At 39.9% G+C, this 6,315-nt stretch overlaps 1 protein-coding gene across 5 annotated transcripts in view; it reads left to right on the top strand.

Moving 5' to 3' along the window:
- Window positions 1–6,315, top strand: part of RPS6KA5 (ribosomal protein S6 kinase A5) — a 194,608-nt gene that overhangs the window by 142,352 nt on the left and 45,941 nt on the right. The gene's annotated exons all lie outside the window — the stretch shown is intronic.

The raw sequence follows: 6,315 nt of genomic DNA, 5'->3' as shown, positions 1-6,315 counted from the left end.
ATTTTGCTTATCTTACTGTGTTTGGGGTCTCCTTTTTGCAGGCTGCAGGTTCATAGTTCCCGTTGTTTTTGGTGTCTGTCCCCAGTGGCTAAGGTTGGTTCAGTGGATTGAGTAGGTTTCCTGGTTGAGGGGACTAGTGCCTGTGTTCTGGTGGATGAGACTGGATCTTGTCTTTCTGGTGGGCAGGTCCACGTCTGGTGGTGTGTTTTGGGGTGTCTATAGCCTCATGATTTTAAGCAGCCTCTCTGCTAATGGATGGGGCTGTGTTCCTGTCTTGCTAGTTGTTGGGCATAGGGTGTCCAGCACTGTAGCCTGCTGGTTGTTGAGTGAAGCTGGGTCTTGGTGTTGAGGTGGAGATCTCTGGGAGATTTTCGCCATTTGATATCGCTGTGGTGCTGGGAGGTCTCTTGTGGACCAGTGTCCTGAAGTTAGTTCTCCCACCTCAGAGACACAGCCCTGACGCCTGGTGGAGCACCAAGAGCCTTTAATCCACACGGCTCAGAATAAAAGGGAGAAAAAATAGAAAGGAAAGGAAGGAAGGATGGATGGATGAAAGAAGGGAAGAACGGAAGGAAGACAGGAAGAAAGGAAGGAAGGAAGATTGGAAGGAAGAAAGAAAGAAAGAAAATAAAATAAAGTTATTAAAATAAAAAATAATTATTAATAAGAAAAATTTTTTAAAGTAAAAAAAAAATGGGATGGTCAGAACCCTAGGACAAATGGTGAAAGAAAAGCTATACAGACAAAATCTCACACAGAAGCACATACATACACACTCAGAAAAAGAGAAAAAGGGGAAAAAAATAATACATCTTGCTCCCAAAGTCCACCTCCTGCATTTGGGATGATTCACTGTCTATTCAGGTATTCCACAGATGCAGGGCACTTCAAGTTGATTGTGGAGCTTTAATCCGCTGCTTCTGAGGCTGCTGGGAGAGACCTCCCCCTCTCCTCTTTGTTCGCACAGCTCCTGGGTTTCAGCTTTGGACTTGGCCCTGCCTCTGCGCGCGTCCCCCGAGGGCATCTCCTCTTTGCTCAGACAGGACGGGGTTAAAGGAGCATCTCATTCGGGGTCTCTGGCTCACTCAGGCCGGGGGGAGGGAGGGGTACGGATGCGGGGCGAGCCTGTGGCTTAAGAGGCCGGCGTGACGTTGCACCAGCCTGAGGCGTGCCGTGCGCTCTCCCGGGGAAGTTGTCCCTGGATCCCGGGACCCTGGCAGTGGCGGGCTGCACAGGCTCCCGGGAGGGGAGGTGTGGAGAGTGACCTGTGCTCGCACACAGGCTTCTTGGTGGCGGCAGCAGCAGCCTTATCGTCCCATGACTGTCTTTGGGGTCCGCGCTGATAGCCGCGGCTCGCGCCCGTCTCTGGAGCTCCTTTAAGCAGCGCGCTTAATCCCCCTCTCCTCGCGCCCCAGGAAGCAAAGAGGGAAGAAACAGTCTCTTGTCTCTTCGGCAGCTCCAGACTTTTTCCCGGACCCCCTCCTGGCTAGCCGTGGCGCACTAGCCCCTCAGGCTGTGTTCACGCAGCCAACCCCAGTCCTCTCCCTGCGATCCGACCTAAGCCCGAGCCTCAGCTCCCAGCCCCCGCCCGCCCCGGCTGGTGAGTGCTGGTCGGCACCAGTCTTGTGCGGCAATCTCTCCCCTGTGCCCCCTCTGCACCCCTGTTGCTGCGCTCTCCTCCGTGGCTCCAAAGCTTCCCCCTCCGCCACCCGCAGTCTCCCCCAGTGAAGGGGCTTCCTAGTGTGTGGAAACTTTTCCTCCTTCACAGCTCCCTCTACTGGTGCAGGTACCGTCCCTATTCTTTGGTGTCTGTTTTTTCTTTTTTCTGTTGCCCTACCCAGGTACGTGGGGAGTTTCTTGCCTTTGGGGAAGTCTGAGGTCTTCGGACAGCATTTAGTAGGTGTTCTGTAGGAGTTATTCCACATGTAGATGTATTTCTGATGTATTGCGGGAATCTCTCCGCTTTGCCCTCCGCACCCGTTACTGCGCTCTCCACCGCGGCTCCGAAGCTTCCCCCTCTGCCACCCGCAGTCTCCCAGGCCTTTTCTAGATTGCTCTTCTAGTATTTCAAGTAATTCTTCTGTTTTGTTTGCACAGTATAGTTCACTAATTTGTAATTTTGAGACTCCAGTGCTTTATCTGTGTGAATCCTGAGGCAGCTAAGTAGTGGGAATTCCTCTGGTTCTGTCATATGTTCCAGAGTGTCACCATGTTGGACTAGATTTTCTTACTTTCCCATACTATGGAGGAAAGAGTAAATTTAGGTCCCAAATCTACAAGAGCCACAAGCCTTGGATTTGATTCCACAAGAGGAACATTTATTTGTTTTTAAATCTAGGGCTCAGACAGAAACAAACCTGGGCTACTGGGTGAATTTATTTTTTCTAGACTTTTCTTTCACTGAGGGTTCAGCTTTCTTAGATTCCAAGGTTTACACAAAAGTAGTAATTCCAGTCCATCTCTTTAGAGCCAAGGGCCTCATCTTTTGTCCTTATAAAAGTATTGAAATTCAAGCTTCTGGATTGCTAGGATCTGAAGCAACTTCCCTTCCTTTCCTTTGTGCTGCCGCGGCCCAGGTCCTCTGGGTACCTCTGGTTTTCAGCATCCTCTTTGTGGCTGGCACCTAGGGATTCCCCTTTCTGTCTTGTGAGCATAGACTTGGATGATAACAATGCAATATTTCTTTTTAAAAATCCAACATTTGGATATTTGTTGTGAGATTTGTCAAAATTGAGATGGGAAAAAATACAGAATGGGGGAATAAAAATTTCTTTGGTAATTTTACATTTAACTCACAAATTTATCTATATATCATAAGCAGATAATATCAAGATAAAACATTGGCAAATAAAAGCTAGGCATGATTTAGTCTCGTGTTTATTGAGAAATGCCTGAGGGTTTGGCAGTTGAGTTCCTATTTGGATTCTTCCTTCGAAGGAAACCAGTTTTTTGTCCAGTGTTTCCTGATCTTTCTCTCTAAGGCACAGTGAAGCCTCCTTGATCAGCTGATACTTAAACACAAGAATACTCCGTATTATGTGCCAGGATGGTGCACACACTGCTTTTACTATTTTCACATTCAATTAAATTCTCCTTCACAATCTTTTAACACTGTAGTGTTTAATAAGTAATGTTGCTTATAAAATAGTATGGACTTAACTGCAAAAGTGGCTGATTGCCTGTCTCCTTGAGAAACATATTAATTTTTAATAAATAAACAATAATCATAATAGAGTTTAGCTATGCTCTCCTAGCCTTTTTATATCATAGTTCATAACATATTACCTTGAAATCTTTTTTGTCCCCACCAGAGACCTTCCCCTATCATACTTCATCAGTTTGTCTTCTGGGTACAATTATTTGAAAGGCATTCTGCATACATTCTAGATCAGTGGTCCCCAACCCCAGGGCCGCCGCCGGGTACCTGTCCGCCGCCTGTTAGGAATTGGGCCACACGGCAGGAGGTGAGTGGTGAGTGAGCAAAACTTCATCTGCTGCTCCCCATCACTCCCCAATGCTTGCATTGCTGCCTGAACCATCCCCCCATTCCCCCCCTTCCCCTGGTCCATGGAAAAATTGTCTTCCACGAAATCGGTCCCTGGTGCCGAAAAGGTTGGGGGACCGCTGCTCTAGATGAGATGCATCTTCCTAGGCAGATAAACACAAATTCAAAAGTTAAAATTGGGGCTGTTTTTTACAATAGAAGATAAACTCTTAGGAAATTGAGACTGACACACTAAAAGTTATAATTCGGAGGGAGTAGCACTTCCATTTGGGACAGAGGAAGAGGAAGCAGATACAGAACTGTAAGAGGCTAAAATGACAATGTTTTAAAATAACAGAGAGACTTAGGAAATACTTTGTCTTTGTTTACTATTATTCCTCAGGGATTGGAACTTCCCAACACTTAAGCTTAATTTTGCTGACTCTTGGAATTTTTATAAATTAAATAATTATCTCTTAATTATTTATTAATGTAGACACTACCTACGTCCCTCCCTCCCCCCCCCCAAAAAACAGAGAAGCTAAAGTGAATTTTGAAAAAGCTCAGAAATCACACGGAGAAGGTAGAAGAAATATCTTTGAGGACTTAATGTGGTTCTGAGCTTCCTGTATGCCAAGACAATGGAGAACTGAACTACATCGTTGCATAGTTCTCATTGTCAGATAAAGAAAAAAAAGAGACATGGAAAGTGGTGGTGACTATCAGATCTTTCCCACAGTAATCAATAAGATCCATATGTTTCTTACTGGTTTTACACTAAACTTATGAATATCTAGTATTTTGAAGAAGAGAGTGCGGATTTTCATGACTTTCAAGTTGTAAAATTTAATCATTGTCGCATACTTAAAAGAAAATATGCATTATTCCAAAGTGGCTTGTAACACAGATATGCCTATAAATAGAAATGAAAATTTATATGTACTAAAAAGTCTAGTTTTCTAAATAAATAAAAATCTAGAGAAGCAATAAATCAAAACTTATGATCTTTTTACTCATAAACCATTTTGGAAAATTATTTTTATTTTCTTTCAATATATCTAAACTTGATTTAGGATATGTTTTAAAGATATCTTTTAAGATGAGATCAAATGACACAGACATAGAAAAGAAACTTATGGTTACCAAAGGGGAAAGGGGGAGGAGGGATAAATTTGGAAGTTGGGGTTAACAGATACATACTACTGTACATAAAATAGATAAACCAGAAGGACCTACTATATAGCACAGGGATCTATTTTCAATATCTTGTAATAACCATTATAATGGAAAAGAACCTAAAAAAGAATATACATATGTATATATGTATAACCAAATCACTTTGCTGTATACCTGAAACATTGTGAATCATCTATACTTCAATAAATTAATTAATTTTAACTAAAACAGTTGACTGGAATTCACAAAGAAAGATGAGATCAAATGATAAATACTATGACTTAGCAATTTTTATGTGTTTCTTTATGTCAGCTATATAATGATTTTTGCTTAATATCCTATAAAGGGCTATTGCATAATAAATCGTGTATTAACTAAAAATACTACATATTTAGTTCTATGAAGCTTGGGAATTTTTTTTTTTAGCTTTTCAAACTATGACCAGGCTTTACTTCATACACATTCTTTTTTGTTTGTTTTGTTTTGTTTTTGATATATATACTTTTTTTTTTATTGGAGTATAATTGCTTTACAGTTTGTGTTAGTTTCTGCTGTAGAACGAAGTGAATCAGCTATATGTATACATACATCCCCTCCCTCTGGAGCCTCCCTCCCACTCCCCCCATCCCACTAAAAAGTAATTTTGGAGTATTTCTTTTTTAATAATTCAGTGAAGAAATGAATGCTTCCCAAGCATTCACATATTTTCTTCAATCTAAACATGTCTAACAAAATGTTTAAAATTATTCATTACTTTTTATACGCAAATTTATATGAAATCAGTTTTATTTAGCCTTAATCATTCCAGTAGTTTGATACAAAATTAGCATTTGGTACTGAAGTGATGAAGCAGAGAGATAATGACATTTGATATATGGTTTATCACAGCTGTTCAATGAGATTATTCTGCCAGATAACAAGAAAGAAAATTTTCTGCAGATCTAAGCATAACTGGATTATTTCTTTTACTTTCTAGGGGAATAGTAATCTTTCAATATATATATATAGTACATAAAAAGAAAGAAGTGAGTCATAAACCATATACATTTTCTTTTTCTTTATATAAAATTATATATTTATTTATATAAAATTATTGAGCTGTATATATCATAATTAAGTAGTTTTAATACATTTGTTATCACAGGGTTTAAATAAATTCATTACATTCATTATCTCTGGGCTGAACTTTCAGCCAATAAAACTAGGGACTTCTACCACTTCTATAACATTGCTAGGGTAGTGTTCTTTATGTTTAAAGCTGGTAAATAAGAAGAATGCTTATTTTTCTTGAAACCTTGCTGGTAGAAGAAGAATAAAGTGTAAATTGAAAAGCTTCCTCTAAAATAGTTTTGTAAAATATTTTAATGGCACCAAAGTGCCTTTAAAAGTTTAGATATAGCCATATGAATGTACATTGTTAAAGAAGAATTATTTTTCCCCTGTTTAATATATCTGCATAATAATTCATATATTTTTTCTCCTTATTACATTGAGATATGACACAGTTGGTCATTTTTTTAATTACTTAGTTTTTTAAGATTAATTTTTAAGGCTGATATATTAAATTAGCCCTTTTTTTTTTTTTTTTTTTTTTTTTTTTTTTTTTTTTTTTTTTTTTTTTTTTTCGGTACCGGGCCCTCTCTCTTTTGGGGCCT

The sequence above is a fragment of the Physeter macrocephalus genome, chromosome 11 (genome assembly GCF_002837175.3).
Source record: "Physeter macrocephalus isolate SW-GA chromosome 11, ASM283717v5, whole genome shotgun sequence".
NCBI classification, from domain to species: Eukaryota; Metazoa; Chordata; class Mammalia; order Artiodactyla; family Physeteridae; genus Physeter; species Physeter macrocephalus.
The sequence above is the reverse complement of the archived record's forward strand: the minus strand, read 5'-3'. Positions and strand labels throughout refer to the sequence as shown.